Genomic DNA, 21969 nt, shown 5'->3' with positions numbered 1-21969 from the left:
AATTATGCTGACCTGAGTGGACAGTGTGACTTTCTTTTTCACATTTTTATTTAACCTATTTGGCTGCACTGAGTCTCAGTTGCTGCACTGAGTCTTAGTTGCAGCATGTGGGATCTTAGTTTTGGCTTGTGAGATCTAGCTCCCTGACCAGGAATCAAACCCAGGCCCCCTGCATTGGGAGGGAGGAGTCTTAGCCACTGGACCACCAGGGAAGTCCTGACATCGTGTGACTTTCAAGGCTAAGTTATAAAAAGCATTGCAGCCTCTGTCTTGGTTTCTTGAATCTCTTAGTCTGGGGAAGCCAACCACCATGTCCTGAGGGCACTCAGTCAGACCTGAGGAGGAACTGAGGCCTTACACCAACAGTCCCCCTGTTTGTCAGCCATGCTTGTGGACCAATTTGGAAATGGAAGTGGGGTCTCAGGCAAGCCTTCCACTGACTGCAGCCCTGGCTTTCACCCGACTTCAAATTCATGAGAAGCCCTGAGCCAGAACCACGCAGTGGAAGCTTCTTCCAGATTTCCAGTCCACCAGACATGATAAATGATATTTCAGTTTTAAGCCAACCTGTTTTGGGTGATTTGTTTCACAGCCATAGGTAAATAATATGCTGAACCGAAGACCAGAGCATTCTTTAGACACATGATGGAGAGTGCCATTTTTTTTTCCTTTTTATATTGCCAGATTGTCAGCACTGACTTTGACATGTAATTGACCTGATGATTGAAAGTGGCCTCTTGATAGGAGCTCCAATTAGCTCTGGAGATGTGGAGTATATTGGAAAGTCCCATATGTGCCCAAAGCTTCCCAGGTGGCGCTAGTGGTAAAGAACCCACCTGCCAATGCAGGAGAATCAAGAGACGCTGGTTTGATCCCTGGGTCAGGAAGATTCCCTGGAGGAGGAGGAGGAAGTGGCAACCCACTCCAGTATTCTTGCCTGGAGAATCCCCGTAGACAAAGGAGCCTGGTGGGCTTCAGTCTGTGGGGTCACAAAGAGTCAGACACGACTGAAATGACTGAACATGCATACACACATGTATGTGATCAACAGCCCTTTCCAGGCTGTTCCCATATGCAGATTGGTTTTTGATTTGTGGTCTTGAGCCCCTCCAGGAAAAGATGTTCACAACTTGCTTCTGTGCCCAGCTAAAACTTATAATAACCTGAGTTGCACAGCAGAGAAAGCCCAGGCTGTTGTCAGTTAATTGCTCCTTGCTTTCTCTGGATTCTCAAAAGCTTTTGAAAGCATCAAAGATAAAAACATCTGGCTCACAAGGACTGTTTCACCAGAGGACATACAACTCGAATAAGGGTTATTATGAGCAAAGTGGCTTCCATGCCTCTGACTCATGTGCTCTGAAGATTCCCCACATGATGTACAGACCTGGGGAACCTGCCTGAGCACTTGGAGAAATACCAAGGGCTCCATTCATTCGATCATTAATATGCTCAGTAAATATTTATTCAGCATCTCAGACACTGCTGAGATGATTCAGAGGCGTGTAAGTCATGGTTTTTGTGCTTGAAGTCATTCACAGAGGCAGCAAATGGCGTAAAAAGTCCATAGTTGTAACTGTGTACTGGGTTCAAATCCCAGCTAACCTGTCTAACAAACTGTGTGACCCCGGACTGGTTTCTGCCCTTCTCTGAGCTTCAGTTGCCTCTTCTAAAAGGAAAAGATGATAGTAGTATCTGTTTGCAATGGTTTGAGGTTTACATGAGATATGCCTATGAAACAATTGGTTCTGGACCTAGAACCCGGCATGAATTAACAAGTACTGAGTTTTTTAACGGTTGGTAGTAAAAGGTCCCACAGGGCCTCGAATGAGCTCACATCAGGAAACACGACAGACTCATATAAGTATATTTTTAATTTTATTGAAGTATAGTTGATTTGCAATGTTGTGTTAATTTTTGCAGTGTAGTAGAGCCATTTGGTTATACATCTATATATAATATGTATTCTTATTCATATTCTTTTCCATTATGGCTTATCACTGGATACTGAATATAGTTCCCTGTGCTATACAGTAGGACCTTGTTGTTCATCCATCCTATATATAATAGTTTGCATCTCCTAATCCCAAACTCTTTATTCATCCCTCCCACTGCCCCGTGGCAACCACAGATCTGTTCCCTGGATCTGTGAGTCTGTTTCTAACGAGTACTGACTTCGTTACTGTTGGTAATACAGTAATACAATGCCTCAAATGAACCCACATCACAAAACAAGACAGATTACTATTTGAATCCCGACTGTGTGACTGCACACACATGCCTGCAGCAGTCGGAGCCTCTATTCTTGATCTGTTGCTGCTGCTAAGTCGCTTCAGTGTCCGACTCTGCACGACCCCATAGACAGCAGCCCACCAGGCTCCCCTGTCCCTGGGATTCTCCAACCAAGAACACTGGAGTGGGTTGCCATTTCCTTCTCCAGTGCACGAAAGGGAAAAGTGAAAGTGAAGTCGCTCAGTCGTGTCTGACCCTCAGCGACCCCATGGACTGCAGGCTTCCAGGCTCCTCCGTCCATGGGATTTTCCAGGCAAGAGTGCTGGAGTCGGGTGCCATTGCCTTCTCCAGTTCTTGATCTGTAGACTGGGTCTAATCAATGCACCTTCCCAGCTTATTGTGCAGATTAAATAAGACAGTGTCTGCCTATGGACACTCAGCACACAGACCTGTATTGTACAGTAGCTATTTCTGTAGCTACTGTAGCTATGATCAGAAAAGCAAATTATTGCAATGCAGTTTTATAATTGCTGTAACCAGGTCTTTCCCATGGTTCTTGAGGACTGGGCATGGATTTCTGTAACCCATTTGTGTAGCTAGGAACTGACAGAGCAAGTCCTCACTTGACTCTGGGGCTGGAACTCTGGCTGCAGAGGCAGGACCCTCGGTGGCAGGCAGATGGTCCTGGAACTTCCAGGAATGATGGAGCTGTTACGAGAGTTTGTCAGACCACGGTCCACGATTCTGCTCACCATCAACTAGCTAAGTGAAATTAATCAATGCAGTCACGTCTTTGAGCCTCAGTGTCTTCATCCGTGAAGTCGTGTTAATGATGACCGTTGGCATGCACTGAGCGCCAGCTACGTGCTGGACGTTGTTTTCAGTGTTTATATTCATTAACTCACTTAATCTTCATAACAGCCCTATGAAGCAGTTGCTAGTATCACATTCCCATTTTACAGATGGGGAAGGCGTGGCACGGGGAGGTTAGCTCTTTCACTCGTAAGTGGCCTGGCCAGGATTTAAACCCAGGCAGTCTGAGTCCTCAGCCAGCGTTCTTTTAACTCTGTGGTGTGCGTGTGCTCAGTTGCTAAGTTGTGTCCAGCTCTTTGTGACCCCATTGACTGCAGCCCGCCAGGCTCCTCCATCCATGGGATTTCCCAGGCAAAAATACTGGAGTGGGTTGCCATTCCCTTCTCCAGGGAATCTTCCCCACCCAGGGACTGAAACTGCATCTCTTGCGTCTCTTGCATTGGCAGGCACATTCTTTACCACTGTGCTACCTGGGAAGCCCTTTTGACTCTGCAGCTTTATTTTTTTAAAAAAATAATATTTAATATAACGTCCATATTCCACCTACTTCTCACACTACCAGGCTTCCCTGTTAGCTCAGCTGGTAAAGAATCCACCTGCAATGCAGGAGACCCTGGTTTGATTCCTGGGTCGGGAAGATCCACTGGAGAAGGGATAGACTGCCCACTCCAGTATTCTTGGGCTTCCCTGGTGGCACAAATGGTAAAGAATCTGCCTGCAATGCAGGAGACCTGGGTTAGGAAGATCCATTGGAGAAGGGAATAGCTACCCACTCCAGTATTCTGGCCTGGAGAATTCCATAGGCAGAGAAGCCTGGCAGGCTACCGTCCATGGGGTCACAAAGAGTCGGACATGACTGAGCAACTAACACAGTACTATTGCCAGGCTCTGTTCTAGGCACCGGGAATACATCAGCTGGAAGAATTTCTGCATCCTGCAGACACAGAGGAAGAGCTCCCGAGACCCCTGCATCGCACGGTTCCTTCCTGCTGCCAGCAGTTTGGGAGGCAAAAGCATCTGTGTCTCAGAGGATTTGTTCTCCCATCTCAGCCCCCCTTTGGGAAAAGCCGTTTTTCTCGCCTCTCAGAAGTGGAGGGACACTTCCTTGGGAAAGAGAGATGATCCTCCATCCAGCTTTTTCTGCTGGGAAAGGTAGCCGCTGATGGGGACTAACATCAAAACCTGTAAAGAAAAAGGGAACAAATCCAAACCACTTGACGGGGGCTCCCATGGCCCTGAGAACCGCAGGCTGGTTTGATGTCCCTCTGCGTGTTCAGGGAGTTCTGATTCTGTACGAGAGCACAGTACCCATTAAGTTCCACATGCAGCCCTGAGACAACAGTGTTTGGGTACAGGGTGTAGGGAGAGAAGGGTGCAGGTGCTGAGTTAGGAAAATTTTTTATTTTAGCTGCACCATGCTGTGTGGCACGTGGGATCTTAGTTCCCCGACCAGGGAGTGAACCTCATCCTTGCCAGTGAAAGCACTGAACCCAACCAGGTCCCAACCAGGACCCATGGTCCCTGGTCCCAATCACTGGACTGCCCACGAATTCCTGCAACATGATTCTTGTTTTGTTTCTGACTGCACCTCGCACCATGTGGGATCTTTGTTCCCCGGCCAGGGATCGAACCTGCATATCCTGCATTGGAAGTGTGGAATCTTAACCACTGGACCACCCAGGGAAGTCCCCTTCCTTCAACACGATTCCTGATTCTGCAAGATGGAGTCATAATCTCAGGTTTCCTGCTGAGCAGAAGCCTCAGTTTCTTCTTCTGTAAAATGGGCGAATAATGGGCCCTATCTCCTAGGTAGGATTGCTATGAGGATTAAATGGGATCTTTCCTGTAAATCCCCTGGCCCAGCCAGACTTAATAAAGTTCTGTGTTGGCTTCCCTGGTGGCTGAGACAGTAAAGAATCCACCTGCAATATGGGAGATCTGGGTTTGATCCCTAGCTTGGGAAGATCCCCTGGAGGAGGGCATGGCAACCCTTTCCAGTATTCTTGCCTGGAGAATCCCCATGGACAGAGGATCCTGGTGGGCTGCAGTCCATGGGGTTGCCAAGAGTCAGACAATGCCTGAGCGACTAAGCACAGCACAGTACATGTTTGACTCAAGGTTTCTCAGTCTCACCACTCTTGACTCCTGGGACCTAAGCCTTTTTCGTTGTGGGCTGGGATGGGGTCTGTCCTGTGCACTGCAGGATATCAAGCAGCATCTCTGATCTATACACACTAGATGCCAGTAGCACCCTCCTAGCTGTGACGACCAAAAGTGTCTCCAGACAATGCCAGATGTCCCCGGGGAGGAGGTGAGGAGCAAAACTGCCCCGAGCCTGGTTGAAAACCTCTGGTCTAAGCCTTTCTTGTTGCTATTATGAACATTAGTTCCCTTCTCATGTGAGGCTGAGGCACCTGATTTGCAAGGGGAGGCCAGGTTGAGCTTTGGAAGCTGCAGCTTTGCTGCTGCAGACTGCCTGGGCAGTTTGCAAGGTTCGTAATAAACCTCAATCTCAGTAATGAGATTGACGCGGATGAGTGATTTTTTTTTTTTTGACCAAAATTCATGTTTAAATTTTGGAAACTCTTTACAGGAGCATTGTCTGGAGAAATTGTTCCAGCTGGGGTTCTGCTGAGGTTGTCAGAGGGTGACACTGGGCTTGGAGTCTGGAGAGAACACCTTGAATTTATAGAATTTCTCCTTTCCCTTTAAAAAGGTAATGTTTTTCAAAATTTGTATCATTGAATGAACTTTGCAAAAGAAGTAGAAAACTCAAAACAGGAAGTGTAAAATGGAAACTCACCCGTAACTGGGATCCTGTCACTCAGAGATAATTTCTATTGCGGCATGTGTAAAGAAAATTACCAGCCAGTATCACTGATGAGCGTAGATGCAAAAATACCATTACAAAATGTGTGTTTTATAAAGACAGGACATACTGTTTTCTGACCTGCCTTTTTCATCTAACAGCGGCTGGAACATTTTCATGTATCATTAAACGATGAATATTCTTCCATAAAATTTTTTTATTTTTCCTGCTTGAAAACCTCCTGTGGCTCCTGGCAGCCTGGAAATAGTCAGGATTCACAGGAGGAAAAGGATGAAGCCACACTCCTTGACTCATGTTGTCCAGGTGTTACCTGGACACATGGAGGCAGAGACCATGGACCCCATGAAAGGAGAGGGCAGTGGTTGGGTTCTGGGAAGCCATTTTTGCCTCCAGGGCGAGGCGCAGACATTTCTGGCTGCTGTGTATCGTCTCCAGTGCCTAGCCCTGTCTGTCTTTCTGATCGTGTCCCTCATTCATAGCCTTCTGTCCAGTTCCTACCCTGGAGTGTATTGATATTAATCCATCTCGTCTCATTGTTACCCTGGAGGGTTGTTTCCCTAGCAGACAGTGGTGTGATAAGCATTCTTCTGCATAAACAGTTAATCCTCATTATTTGTGGACTCTATATTTTCAAATTCAGCTCCTCGTTAAAATTTGTGACCCCCCACAAAACCATACTCTCTGTCCTTTATTAGTCATTCGTGGGCATGTGCGCATACAGAGTGGAGAAAAATTTGAGTTACTCAATGCACAGGTTGCGAGCTGAGGTTGAAGGAGGTAAAGCTCTGTCTTCTTGTTTCAGTTCGTACTGTGAACAAGTATCCTTTCCCTATAAATCGAGTACCACATTTTTAGCATTTGTGTGTTTTGGCATGATTTTGCTACTTATAATGGCACCCAAGTATAGTGATAAAGTGCTGTTTAGAGTAACTAAGGACAAGAAGGCTGTACAGTGCCTTATGGAGAAAATACATGTGTTAGTTTCGTTCAGGCATGAGCTGTGCTGTTATTGGCTGTCAGTTCAATGTTGGTGAATCAACTCCGTGCGTGTGTGTGTGCTCAGTTGCTCAGTCGTGTCCAGCTCTTTGAGACCCCATGGATTGTAGCCCGCCAGGGACCTTTGTCCATGGAATTTCCCAGGCAAGAAGTGGGTTTTCATTTCCTTCTCCAGGGATTCTTTCCAACCCGGGGATCAAACCCGCATCTCCTGCATTGGCAGGCAGGTTCTTTACCACTGAACCACCTGGGAAGTCGAATCAACTACACACACACACACTCACATATATATATTTCAACAATGTACACGTTAAATAAGATATCTTCAAACAGAAGCGCACATAAAACCATGTTATATATTGATTGGTTGGTGAACATGTGACCAGAAGCCTGTAGGTACCTAATATTATATTTCTCCCAGAAGCAATGATTCAGTATTCACTCATTTAGTGTGTGTGCTGACTTTATAGAATATATCTCTTGAGTAATGAGAGTTGATTGTGATTTTGCACGTCACCATGATTATTGCCTTAGGTTAAATTTCTGAGAGTGGAATTACTGAGCCCACATGGAATGCCTCTACTGAGGTCTTTTCAGTTTGTATCAGTTACTTCTTACTGCATAACAAACTTGTTTCCACCTCTGTAAAACACTGATTTTTAAAAAGCCATATTACTTCCTGTCAACTTATGAGGAATCAAAGAGGTAGTGTCTGGCAAGTTGGTTAACTCTGGGCCTGGTGAGCAGTATGTGCTTTATAAGTACAAGCTCCATCATAGCATTTACTTGTATTGAAGATCTGTAGCAGGTACGCTCACAAACATAATCATAGGTTAATGTTATTTCTCCCCATTGAAGAGATAAGGAAGCTGAAGCCCAGGGAGGTAACACGACTTGTCCAAGATGTCAGAGCCAGGAAATGGCATGACCAGTCATTACATCAGAGTTTCTACCGTCAGCTCAGTCCAATAGGGCTGTTGTGCATGGACTCATTATGATGGCCTAAGACTGAACCCACAGTATCTCTGAGGTCTGCCTGTACCATATGACCCAGCAGTTAAACTCATGGACATTTTTCCAGGAGAAATGAAGACCTGTGTTCACACAAAAACCTGTACATGAATGTGTATAGTGTCCATAGCAGCTTTATTCATAACAAATGATCCCAAACAGGAAACAGCCCAGATCTTCTTCAGTGGATAAAGGGTTAAACAAATTCTGCTCTCTATGGAATATTACTTAGTCATAATAAGGGACAAAAGAAAAACAAAAAACTAACAACAAATAGTAATAAGGAGCAAACATATAACAGTCTCGGTGCATCTCCAGAGAGTTATACTGAGTGAAAAAAAGCCAGCCCCCTAGGGTTGCACAATATATGAATTCATTTGTCATTCTTAAAAAAAAAAATTTTATGTACTTTTTGGCTGCACTGGGTCTTTCATTGCTGTGAGTGGGTTTTCTCTAGTTGCAGCAAGGGGGGCTACTCTTCATTGTGGTGCACAGGTTTTTCATTGCAATGACATCTCTTGTTGCAGAGCATGGGCTCTAGGGCCCAGAGGCTCAGTAGCTGTGGGATATGGGCTTAGTTGCCCCTCAGCATATGGGATCTTCCTGGACCAAGGATCAAAGCTGGGTTCCCCACATTGACAGGTGGATTCTTAATCAGGGGAATACCAGGGAAGTCCCATTTGTCATTCTTAAAATCACAAAGATTATAGAAACTGAGAGCAGATGAGCCGTTGCCCGAGGTTAGGAGGGAATGGGGGCAGGAGGGAAGTGGGGGTGGCTGTAAAGGGGCAATGGCAGGGGTCTTCCTGGTGGTGGAAATATTCTGTATCTTGTATCAAGATATAAATATCCAGAGTGTGAGATTATATTCCAGTTTTGCAAGATGTTACCACCGGGGGGAGGGCTTCCCAGGTGGTGCTAGTGGTTAAAGAACCTACCTGCCAATGCAGGAGATGTAAGAGACACTGGTTCGATCCCTGGGTCAGAAAGATCCTCTGGAGGAGGAAATAGTAACCCACTCCAGTAGTCTTGCCTGGAGAATCCCATGGACTCAGGACCCTGGCAGGCTAGAGTCCATGGGTTGCAAAGAATTGGACACAACTGAAGCGACTTAGCAAAACACACACCACTGGGCCCTAGAGCCCATGCTCTGCAACAAGAGATGTCATTGCACGTGATCTCTTTGAATTATGTCTTATATTTACATGTGTACTTACAATTATCTCAAAATCAAACATTTAAATTCAGAAAGGCATTCCAGACTATTATATATAGAATGGATAAGCAATAAGAACTACTGTACAGCACAGGGAACTATATTCAACGTCCTGTGATAAGCCCTAATGGATAGAGTATGAAAAAGAATGTATATGCATGTATAACTGAATCACTATGCAGTAGAAATTAACACATTATAAATCAACTATACTTCAGTAAAATAAATTTTTGAAAAAGACATCCTATCCATTGCCAATCAATGATTCCTTGTTCTATTTTGCAGAAGGAAGCACTCCAAACAGTGAGAATCAAAACTGATCAATGGAGGGTGAATTTTAATATTCCCCAAGTTTTATCCCCTTCTGTCACTCAAGCAGGGGTCTTGCCTACTGAGATTATTTCAGTAATCTGAGATTACTTCCAGTCTTTCATTTAATTAATAGTTTTATCATTTGTTAATGCTTCCATAGGGCTAATCCAGCTCAGCTTCCATGTTGCCCTGGCAATCTAAGACTAACGTCCCCATTTGCTACTAAGAGAAACTAGAAAAAAAGATTTTCTTAGGAGCTTCCAAATGCAGGTCTCACAGTTCTTTCTTCTTCATACATGAGCTGGCATGTGTATCATGTAGGATATGGGACCATTCTTCTTTTTCCTAATCACTGAATTCATCTTCATCTAGCATCTATCTTTTCAGGCTTCTTCAGAAATCGCCAGCTTTTGAGAGCAGAAGACACAAATCAGGCATCTTACCTGCACCTAAATCTCTCCATCTGCGGCCAACCTGGGCAGACCCAAGGTTTCCTTTCAGACCCATGAAGAGGTTGCTATGGATTCAAGAACAATGGGATGATTTTTTTTTTTTTTCCCCTCAAAGAGTTACGCAATTTTCCAGCTGCTTCTGGAAGTAGCAGCTCTCCACTGAGCACATTTGGGTCAGGTGTGGGGTGAGGTGGGGATGTGGCATTGCTTCTGGCTTTGGTTACTTTCTGTGAAAGAATCATCTTCTTCACCCTAAGGATAAAACTGGAAGACAAATGCCTTGGGATCCTTCTCAGTATATTTCATGGTTGTGGTATGGTGGTGTCATCTGTGGGGAACTGATGTCCTAGCAAATTTTGCTTTAATTTTATCATTTATAGAACTGGGAGATGGGAATCAACACATTTTAAATAACTTCTGCATGCCAGGCACTATGCTGGATGCTTTGCCATGCCTTAATTCATTGAATCTAAACTCCTGAATCTTCAAAACCATTCACTGAAGTAAGCACTTGGATGAGTCCCCCTATATAAAGGAGGAGAACTGGGTGCAGAGAGGGGAAGTGACTTGCCTGAGGTCACACAACTGTTAAGATGTGGAGCCTGGATTTAGAGCCAAGTCTGTCAGCATCTAAAGTCCATGTTTTTTCTATTCTGTCATGCTGCCAGAGAGGCATTTTAATGTTTAGCGAAATGACTAACTGAGGGCTTATGCCAAGTCAGTCTCTTTGATAAGTGTATTACTAACTGGGACCTCATGGAATCCTTCCTAAGGTGCGTCTATTATCTATATTTCACTGAGGCTTAGGTGGGCCAGTGGTTAAGGCTGTGGGTCCAATGTAGGGGGCGCTGGTTTGATCCCTGGGGAACTAAGATTCCATATCTTGGATGGTGCAGCCCGCCCCCCCGACCCCAAACCCTGAGGCTTAGAGAGGAAACATAATTTGCTTTGATAGCTGTTTTGGTTCAGGTGGACCATGCTTTACATAACACACACTTCTGTGGCTGATACTGAAAAATTCCTCATTGTTAACTGCAAAGGTGTTTTGCTTTGGGAAGTAAATAGCCTACCCCATCAGAAGATCTGCTTTGTCAGTCCAGTTTACCAGGCCTGAAGATTAGCTTCCCCAAATCTTGACATTTCAGAGCTTGGTATTTGAGAAAGGGACTCTGGCTATCAAGCGGACAGCTTCACGCTACAGATCAGGAAATTCAGGTCCAGGGAGATGAAGGCAACTGCCCCAGGACACACAGTCTGACAGCAGCAGAGATGGACTCGAAGCTCTGCGCTCTGACGTTTTTAGGCCTGGGTCGCCCAGTTATTAAGTCAGGGACTTCGGCCAGGAAAAGAGAGGGAGGGACCCTGTAATCCTTCATTTCCCCACCTGCGAAATTGGTCAAGATAGGCCCTCCTGTGTAGTGGTGGGGGATACGCGGGTGTGGGAGTCCAGGGGCCGCCACCTTGTGCTAGCAAAGTGACAAGGTGTAGTGGAATGAAGATCTCAGCCTCAGGAGTTCCCAGAAGGGGTGGGAGGGTGTGCCGGCTGCAGAGGCGGAGCTTCGGGAGCCAGAGGCGGGGATTCGAGGGTTCTGGGCGGGGCTTGAGATTTAAAACAGTTAGATGGGCCCTGGGCGGGAATTCAGTCGTGTCCGACTCTTTGCGACCCCATGGGCCGCACCACGCCAGGCCTCCCTGTCCGTCACCAACTCCCGGGCGGGAATTGCGATGCCACAAATGAGGGTTGTTCGCCCGTGGGCGGGGCTTCTAGAAGTTGGGACTGGGTTTGTGACGCAGAAGGGACAGTTCTGAAGGGATGGGAGGGGAGCTGGGCTTAAGGACCCAAGAAGCCGGCGAAGGGTTCGGATGGGGCAGTGGGCGGAGCTTAGAGGAGCTGATGTTCCGGTTTTAAGGGACTCTGGGGGAATTTTTGAGGAGCCAGGGAATGTGGCTCGGCCGAACCAAGCAGGTCAGTGGGCGGGCTCTAAGGTCGCCGCTCCCTGTTCTGAGGGGGCAGTGGGCGTGGCTCTCCGGTCACTCCGAGGGCTAGTGGGCGGTGCTTGCGCTTGGGCACCGCCTTCTTCCAAGGCCTACCTGCATCCCTCGGCGCGACCAGAGGAGGCGCTAGGGAGAGAGAGGCGTGGAACGCGGGGTGGGAAGCGGGCTTCCCCTCCCGGAAGTGGGCGTGGCGTGCCGCAGTGCGGCGGCCCTGGTTGGGCGCGGCACGGCGCGGGGCGGGGCCTGCGTGCGGCGGCGGGGGCGGTGGCGGCTGTCCGCGCCCCTCCCCCGCGCAGCGCTCAGTGCCAGGCGGGAGGCGGTAGCGGTTGGAGGCTTTGCCGGGTTTTGCGGTGGGGACTTCGGCAGCGGCGCCTCAGGCACCTCGGCCCCGGTGAGCTGCGCGCGCCCGGCAGGGCCGCTTGGGAGCAAGCGAGGCGGGTGGACGGATCTGTCCTCTCAGCATGTGCGGGCGCCGGCTGACAGGAGCCGGCGGGGCGTAGGGCAGGGCCCGGTGGAGCGGACAGGGTTGGGTGGGCGCGCGCGGCGCGGGTCCCTGGGTCGGGGGCCCGCCCTGGCCGGTGTGCAAGGGGCAGGGGTCGGGGCTGCTTCGGGAGACTTGGGGTCCGGCGGGGCGGGGAGTTGAGGACCGAACCGCTCGGCCTGAGGAGAGTAAACCCAGGTCGCCTGTGGGGAAGAGGCTGCTCAGGGGAGACTTTTAGGGGTCCGGAACCCTCCTGGACGGGTGAGGAGCCGCGTGAGAATGGGGCTACCCCGGGAAGGATTGTAGGGGTCAGGGCTCCGCCGGGTTGGGTGGGGTCTTGGGTGGGGTGGGGCTGCGAGAGGCCAGGGCGCTGAGCCCGGGGGCGCCAGGCCTGGGGGCGGGGCTTGAGCCGCCCTGGGGAGCGAGGAGGGGGCGGGTGCCAGGGTCCGGGCTCGCGTGGGGTCTGGGGGAGCTGGGTTCTGCTTGGGAGAGGTGAGGGCGGCGGTCTGGCCTCGGGGTGCCTGCTTTGGGGTGAGAGGCCGGCGCTGGACCCTGAAGAGCTGGGTTGGGGGTCGGGAAGGGCGGGGCAGGGCTGGGTTTGGAGTGATGTGGGTGGGGGCGGTTTGAGAGGAGGCTGAGCCGGGCGGTGGGAGCCGAGATCTGGGACTGGCGGGGGAGGGGCGAGGGGGCAGGGGAGAGGAAGAATGGGGCAGGAAGGCGGCAGGGTCGGGGGCCTGGAGCGTCCGCGTGCGCTGGGTGATTCAGAGCTAGGCTCGGGTGAGAGCGGAGCAGCTGGCGAGGGACGCAGTTAAGACGGAGCGCGGTGCAGGTGGGGCTCTGCTGCGCCTAAATGACTGAGGATGAGCTCAGATGTAGAGGCTGGAAATACGGGAACCGAGCCCTCCCGCCTGTCCACACAGGCGCGCACACTCTGCTCTCCGTCTCGAATGATATGAATGTGTTGGGGGCAAGTGGCCGGCTGCGGGAAGAGCCGAGAAGAAAGGGGCTTCCTTTTGCAGGAGAGGCGCTGGCCCTCCCGTCCTTTTTTGGGAGTGTTCAAAGGGTTTTGATGGCTGGAAAAGGAAACGTAGGCTTTTCTGCATCGCGGTTTAGAATCACATCCTATATTTGGCTTTAATGTAGGCTGTCCTTGTTTTGTGGTGTCTGAAGTCCTTGCTCTACATGTTGCAAACGTGGGATTCAGGGTAAGAAGCAAATTGCAAGTCGCTCATCTTCCCCAGGGGAGCAAGATACAGAGGCCTTTCTTTCGTATAAGACATTTAAGCAGAATTGAATATAGTGCGTGTTTGTAAACTGGTTCTGGGGAACGAATGTATTTACTTTTGGAAATGGTTACAACAAAATAGCAGGCCCTCTCACTTAAGCCTTCCTGCCCAGGGTTCCAGCCTCAAACAGCACTTGTAGGGCTGGTAGTCACTCTATAATAATACATTTCATTGTCCTTATCTGGCAGAACTCTCTCCTGACACCAGCCTGCTAGAATAGACAGAAACATGATTAAGTATAAGCAGTTGCTTTGTACCGTCTGCTGTTCAATTGTGAAGGCAAATAGATATCTGTTTATAGGACTGCGCTTTCTGCACTGCCTGTAAAACTGAAGACATGGGAAGACTCTATTTTGGACTTGATTCTATGTATTTCAGGAAATTAATTAAAGGAAACATTTTTTTTTTCTTTTGCCTTGGAGGTACATTTCAAATTCACAGCACCATGTTTGGATATGAAGCCTAATAGTAACTCTTGGGTCTGGGAGTTTGCGTAAATAAATAGGAGGAGAAAGTGAAATAAAACTGGGAATTGTGTTGTATATTAGGCCTCCCGGTGCCATGTTCTGTGGTGGATGTTTGTCGTGTGTGTTGGGGATTGAACAAAGATTGGTATAAAGGTTGGGTACACACCTTTTTGACAAATCAGGAGTGTCCCTGTCTGTGTTTGTTTTCAGTTATTTGTGGAAGGTACATTAAAGCCTGATGGATTCTGATGGACACATACTAATGAGAGATCACTGCACAAAGTATTACATTTTTCATGATCATTTGTTTCTTTGCATGCAGATTGTGCTAATCAAATGTTATGTCTATTACTTAATATATAGTTTGGGATCAGATTCAGGACTGATCTGATGTGTATGACAGGACTTTTGATGTGTATGCTGCTTCATGATTTTTTTTTAAAATTAAGGTGTAATTGACATGTAACATTGTTTCATGTGTACAGCATAATGATTTGATATTTGTATACACTGAAATGATCACCACAATAAACCTAGTTACCATTTGTCACCATACAAAGTTACATTTCTTTTTTCTTTGTGATGAGAACTATTAAGATTTAGTCTCTTGACAGCTTTCAAATATGCGCTAGGTTATTGACTGTAGTCACTGTGTTGACTGTAAAATCCCACGACTTATGCATGTTTTTACTAGAAGTTTGTACTTCTTGACTCCGTTCACCCCTGACATATAGCCCTTTTTAAATACTTGGATTTTTTGATTTAAGTTTTATGCTTACCACAGCTGTCGCTGTTGAGATTCACTCCACCCATGAAGAGAATCACTCAGATACCTACGAAATGGAATGTACAAAAGGAGAAGCGATCAGTTCTTAGTTATGTCACTGGGGGTGTGGAAATTCATTTCTGTAAGATGGCAGATTATTTCTTAATACTTTGTTTTGTTGCAAACAGTGTTTTAGAAATATTATATTAACCAAGTTGTTTTACCTTTGATTTCTTTTTCAGAGGTGGAACAATAAAAAAGTTTGGGTGCTATTTTCAGATGCAGGGTACAAATCCAGGTTTGTTTTCCTTTGGATTCATCCTATTCCTGAATTATAAGAACTCTTTTCTGACATGTGTATGTCTTTTTAAACATAAGATGCCTTTTCTCTATTAAAACATGGAAATACTCATGAATATTTTAGTATGACCTAGTACCCAGAATGTTAAGTAATAGAATCTCTCTGGGTTTTCATTGCCCTAGTTCAGATCCTTTAAAATGAGTGAACAAGATTCTACACTCCTTTTGAGAGCTTATTTTGTATTTCAGTGGCACATAATGCAATCCTTTTTGTTTTTTAACTACTTTATGGAGCTATAATTCACATATCATGCAATTCACCCATTTAAAGTGTAGAATCCACTGATTTTTGGTATATCCACAGAGTTGGACAGTCATCATAACAATTTTAGAATATTTTCATCGACCCAAAAGAAACCCTGTACCCATTAACAGTCTTACCCCCATCCCTCAATTCTTCTCCCTTCCCTGCTCTAGACAACTGCATACCTACTTTTTGTCTTTATGGATTTCCCTTGTTTTGGACATTTTCTATAAGTAGAATCATACAATATGTGGTCTTCTGTGTCTTTTATTAAGCATAGTGTATGGAAGGTTTTTCTCTGTTGCAGCATGAGTAAGTACTTCATTCTTTTTCTAATAGTTGAAAAATACTCTGTTCCATTGCTTATCCCTTCATCAGTTGATGGACATTTGGGTGTTTCTCCTTTTTGACTATTATGAATAATGCTTCTGTGAACATTTGTGTCCAAGTTTCTGTATGGACATATGTTTTCCTTTCTCTTGGGAATTACTGGGTCATATTGGTTACTCTGTGTTTAACTCTTAGAGGAACTGCCATATTTTCCAAAGCAGTTGCACCATTTTACAGTCCCACCCGCAGTGTATAAAGGTTTCGATTTTTCTGCATCTTTGCCAACACTTGTTATCCTCTGACTGTTTGATACTAGGCGTCCTAGTGGGTGTGAAGTGGTATCTCATTGTGGTTTTGATTTTCATTTCCCTCTTGTCCTTTGGGATCCGTGAAACCTTCCTTAGTCCTCGAAGGCAGACATTGTCCCTGTCCTCATACCTCGGATATTCATCACTTCCATCTGCTACAAGGAACTGTATCTGAACTTGAGCTCACAGTCTGAAAGGCACCTTCCTATAGAAGGCAGAATGTGAGAGAGAAATGGACATGGAAGGCAGATCGAGATTCGCTTGCTCATAGCATGGTCTCTAGTGCTGAATGATTATTTTTATTGAAGTTAACTGGAAAGATCCTGAGGTCAGTGGGTTTGTTTCTCTGGTTATTATTTATACCTTTGTTGTCTGTGTCAAAATAACATAAAGTACAGAGGTAATTCCCCTCTGCCTTTCTGGCAGAGTCCAGCTCTTACCGAAAAATTGCTCAGATGTAAACTGAGTGTTTGAAACATTTTCCTGAGGGCAGAATATTCTCATCCAGGCTCTTTCCCCCTGATAAACAGTGATGACTGGCTCACAGCCTTCTCAGCAGGGCAGATGGCCAGGGAGCACATTTGGTTGGTATGATTTAGCCACACCAAGCGCAAGCAGGCTTACCCTGATGGTGTTGAGTCAGTCAGTCAGTCAGTGCTGGAACTGCTCGTGTGCACCCCTGATGGTGGGCGAAAATTGAGTTTTAAAGGCGCATACTGCCTTCCTTTTCACTTGCTCTTGCTTCTCTCAGAGCATCTGATTAACGCTTTAATTAAAAATACTCCAATTAGTATCTTCCTAAGAATTAGAAAAAAACCAGTTGGCCATTTGAGGTTATGTTTTCTTTTTTGTGTGGTCACTGAAGTGATTGGAGTGGAGTGAGGTAAATTTCTAGGACTCCCTTGGTGGTCCAGTGGTTAAGAATCTGCCTTGCAGTGCAGAGGTGATGGGTTTGATCCCTGGTTGGGAAACTATTAATAAGATCCCATACGCCGAGGGGCAACTAAGCCGAGGTGCCTCGACTACTGAGCTTGTGCTCCACAACTAGAGAGTCTGGAGCGGATCCCTCATGATGCAACAAAGATCCCGTGTGCTACCGCAGCCAGATAAATAAACAAATGCTTTAAAAAATAATAATAAATTTCAGATTTCTTCTTTGTCTCATCAGGCTCAATGAGCTATCTGTTCTTACATTGTTTCTTGCTCTGAGAGTTTTGTCTTTAGAGAAATTGAAGCAACGAATAATGCAGACCTTCAGAGCCAGACTGAGGGGGTTTCACTCTCTACTCCTGTTTTTAATAGCTGCGATTTTGTCAATTACCTGACCTCCCTGAGCCTTAGTTTCCTCTTCTGTGATACAGAGATGCCAACAGTACCTTGCTAGGTTTTGAGTAGACTCTGAATAAATTTGTGTTCCCTCTGTCTTCACTCTTAAATTAATGGATGGAATTGGGGAGAATCAATGAGGGGAAGTTTAATAACATTTTATTTTTGATGTTAAGCTATTAGTGTATGGATTCTCACTCCTACCTCTGCATTTTAGACTTCATATCCAACTTGAATCACTGGAGAGGAAAAAAGTGTTTAATTTTAGGATAGGAAGGTAGTGTTAAAAATGAGACAGTTTTTGGCCATCCATCTGAATTGGAACTGTCTATTCAGACGAGCTTCTCTTATGCAGGCCTTAGGCTTGTATTCAGTCTGTGTATTTTAAGGAAAAAGATTTAGCTACTGGCAAAAAGATTGGTCTTTTTAGGATTTGGAAGGAGATTGTGCTGCAGTGTGTGAGATGCTCACGGGATGGAGTACGATGTGAGTGGCAGTGTTGTGAGCAAGTGTAACGTTCTGTGTGGGAATAGAGCCTCCGTTGTCTCATGGGATGTTAAATTAGGCCTGTCATTTGAATCCTACATTAATGACAAAAATCATTCCTTCGGTTTGCCATAGTCAAGAGAAATCAAATTAATGCGGAGGTTGGGGGTGAAGGTGTACTCTAAGTGGAAGTAGAAACGCTTGTGTTTTGCATGACTGAAGGTGGGAATTTCACAATACATATTTTTCCCCCTTTGGTCATGCAAGTATCTCCATTTTAAAAAATTATGAATAATAGATCATAGTTTTAGCTCTGGTAGGTCACTGTCTTTTGACAAATGTATCATTTTAGTGGGTTTGGGAGATTATTTCTCAGGCCCAGAGGTCCTCAACTTGATGCCCGTGAGGTTCAGCTCGGTCAGTCCAGCTGCCTGGGCTCCAGCTCCCTGGTGACTCTGAATCACAGCTCGAGCGGAAAGTACCTCGCTGGCTTGTTCCTCATCTGATGACCAGGGGACTGTGGTCACGGGCGTTTGAGAGACTTGCCAAGATCAGGAACTTGACTGTCCCTCCCTTCTGCCTCCACCTCCTTTCATGGATGGTGTAAGTTCACTTTTGTAATTGGTGGTGTTGATTTATACTATAGTGTGGATTTTTTTTTTTTACAGTGTGAACCCCGATGGGCTTTCCTTGATTTTTAGTCCTTGACACAATGCAGCAATTCCCTCTTAAGCTTCCACTGTGGTCTTTTGCCAAACTTACACACTGAGCCCACTCACTGTCATTCACTTCAGTTCCTCATCCAGATTGGTAGTTAGCACCAATTTCTTTTTTCCGCTTCTCATCTGCAGATTGTTCATGTACTAAACTAGGAAACTTGGTCCAGATTTTCAGGGTTTCTTTTTAGATGTAGTTTGGGGAAACGTGAAAATACTTGGACTCTCTTGGATAGTCTTTGGTAGACGTCCTAGTTTCCATGTAAAGCTCCTTGACACTATTTTATTGACCCCTTTTTGTATCCTCAATCTTGTAATCTGACCATTATAGTATGTAGTTATGGTAAGGATTTATCTTGGGTGTTTCAAAGACCAATTAATATTGCAAAGGTCAGCCCCATTAGGCCATCCATACATGAAAAGGCTCATTTTGACAGGAACAAGATCTGACGGGTACTGAAACTACAGACAGGTGTAGTGAAAACCCCATGGGGCTGGCAGAAGTTGATCATTGCTTCCCATTGTGGTCATTATGTTTCTGGGGAACCAAGGTAACCTGGGCAGATGGCCATTTGGTGGAAGAGCCTTTTTTGCCCCATTGTGAACTCATAGTGTGTCCCATGTTCTGACAATTGCTGAGGTCTTCATCCTGTATGAACAAAGCCATAGTTTTTTCAGTTTTGTAAATGGCCGTAAACACACGTGGGAAAGAAAGTGTTGGGAGAGTGAAGCCTTTGGGGGTGTATTTTCCACTCTTGACATTATCAGATTCTTGACAAAATTCACAGGCTCCCCCTCTGTAGGATGAATGTTTACTCACCATTATTTGCTTACTGCACATGAAAGATACTTAAATTCCTTTTCATAATGGTCAAGCATTCTTTTCTAGTTAAAGACTCTAATTCCTTTCATTCTTAGGAACTTAAAGAATTGAGGCCGATTTATTAATATAAGAACTCAAGCGCTGCCTGAGCGGTGACTGAGAAACCCATGTAAACTTGAGCTATCATCTCCGTTAAGCAGAAGGATTTATTAGGAGACTAGTCACTTTACAAGCTAGATGATAAATTAATTTTGCGGTTAGTAGTGTCTTTAGTTTAACATTTTCATCCTAGTTTTTCTTGGCAAGCAGGCGAGAGGCCAGAGCCAACAAGTGTTGGCCATAGCTCTTTGGGGCGATACTTAATAAGATGCGTGTTGTCCCCTTAGACTCCCTGTCTTTTGTGTGAACCGCTGTTGCTTACAGTGTTACAGAGGAAAAGGGAAACTGGAAGTGTGTATGCTTCTTTATTTTAACCCTGCGATGTCCTTGACCTTTTGCGGTATAGAGCTACCTTGCATGCCCTGGGCTGAATTACAATGTCAAGTGGAACAAGTGATATGTCTTACCTGCAAAGGATAGTTGTGAGTCACTCGTTCCCTGACCCTGAGCAGTTCAGCTGCAGCTTCTGTTCTGGAGGCAGCGTGTCCATTCAGTCCCCAACCCAGGACTGGGTTGCATTCCCAGTCTAACTCAGTTATTTGGAACCGAGAAGGCATTTTTTTGGTATAGATTCAGTGTTATAGCAGTGGGTAAGTTCCCAGCCTAGACTGAAGAAATCTGTTTAAGTCACAGCACAACTTTTAAAGTGTTAGTGATGATAGCTGAATTCCAGGCCTTGGGAGCTGGGAGTCGAGTAAGGAAGGAACCCAGCTCTCCCCGGTGCCCAGTCCATGCCTGTCTGTGCAGGGACATCCTGCAGCCTCAGGCCACAGCAACCCTCCAAGTTCAGCTTGCTTCTCTCTTGACTTGAAGCTTCCACTCCCCTGTTCAACTGATCTCCTTTAAATAGTAGTGGCAAAGCAGTTGGTTCAAATGCATTTCTACTAACTAATGTGCTTCTGGAGGGCCACAGTTCCTACGAGACTACCACTGTCAGTGCGAGAACAACTGTGGCCCTAATTGTCTTAGCTTATTTTGTTCATGTCTCTTGCCCCTCTTAGAGATCCAGTATTACTATTTTTACAAAGGAGATTCCTTACTGATAAACATCATCTCTGTGAAATGTTGGCCTGTAGTCAGTGTAACAGAGTTTCAAGGGAAAGGTTGAGGGAATTTGAGCGGGCTCGGGCAGAGCCCATGTAGGAGGCAGCCCTGGTTCCTGGAATTGGGAAGAAGCCTTGTCTGCTTTGGAAAGGTTCCTTCTGGAGAGCAGATGATGACATAGTCTCCCATATCCACAAGACCTGGGAGGCGGTGGACCGGCTGTGTCTGGAGGTGGAGGGGAATATGGTCAGTAGGACAGAGGGTAACATTGGCGACTGGCTCGTTGGTGGCTGTGCCTCTGCTGAAGTCCCCAAGGGCAAAGGTGCTGAAAGCACAGTAATCACTGGTGTTGATATTGTCTGAACCATCACTTGCAGGAAACCAGCTTCACAAAAGAAGCCTACAGAAAGTACATCAAAGATGATATAAAGTCAATCAAAGGGAAACTTGGAGAACAGAGACCAGAAAGAGTAAAACCTTTGATGATAGGGGCTGCAGAACACATCAAGCACATCCTTGCTAATTACTGTCAGTTCTTTTATTGATGAAAACATGAATCCAGATGGCAGGGCTGCTCTGCTGGACTACTGTGAGCATGGTGTGGCCCCGTATATGGTTTTCTTTAGGGATGGTTTAGAGATGGAATATGTTAATACACTTGGCAGTTACTTTGGGTCTGTCACCTGTCGTCATAACTGGCTGGCTGCTGCTTTTCATCCACACAGCACCAGGGCTTAGACAAATGGGACTGATGTCATCTCAAGCTCTTCATTTGTTCTGAACGGTGATTTATTTGGCACAAAGGCATTGTTTTTAAGAAAACATGTCATGTACATTGTCTAAAAATAAAATGCATTTAAACTCAAGAAAAAGAAAAGTTCTTCATTGAAAACAGTGAATCTGCTCAGCTTTTTTTCAAAACACTCATGATCTTTTTTTTTTTTCTCTCTCTTTTCATTTGGGAACCGCAACTTAAAAGGGTTTTAAGTTTTAGCAGTGACTTGGTTTCTGGAATCTTGGAGTAGTGCTAGATCAGGTCAGGGTACTAATGGCTGTAAGTTGGGGTGACTTGTGCTGGCCAGAGCTGTGTGCTAGTCTCCACCTGTATTTCTAATCCTTTATAAACTCTTATCACAAAGCCCCTTCTTTCCTCAAACAAAGGGAAATAATTGATCTTTCCTTTTTGTTATTACCTCTTTAAAGGGTTTGGATTGTTTGGTTTTTAAAAACATCTTCAACATTTTATGAAACTAAGTATAATAAGGATTAGGGACTTGATTTTCCTGGTGTAGGTAGAAAAGACTTCTTCACAAAGTGTT

General features: G+C 45.8%; 1 protein-coding gene and 1 pseudogene across 2 annotated transcripts in view; both read left to right on the top strand.

Annotated features, from left to right (window-relative positions):
* CORO1C (coronin 1C) overlaps positions 12129 to 21969 on the top strand; it is a 78888-nt gene continuing 69047 nt past the window's right edge. Inside the window, exon 1 of one of the 2 annotated variants that reach the window (XM_018061087.1) lies at positions 12129 to 12245. The gene's annotated coding sequence lies outside the window, so the exon portion shown is untranslated. The remainder of the gene's footprint in view (positions 12246 to 21969) is intronic. The other variant, XM_018061086.1, reaches the window with a different exon arrangement.
* On the top strand, positions 20728 to 21674 carry LOC106503038 (annotated as a pseudogene).

The sequence above is a fragment of the Capra hircus genome, chromosome 17 (assembly GCF_001704415.2).
Source record: "Capra hircus breed San Clemente chromosome 17, ASM170441v1, whole genome shotgun sequence".
Classification (NCBI taxonomy): Eukaryota; Metazoa; Chordata; class Mammalia; order Artiodactyla; family Bovidae; genus Capra; species Capra hircus.
The sequence above is the reverse complement of the archived record's forward strand: the minus strand, read 5'-3'. Positions and strand labels throughout refer to the sequence as shown.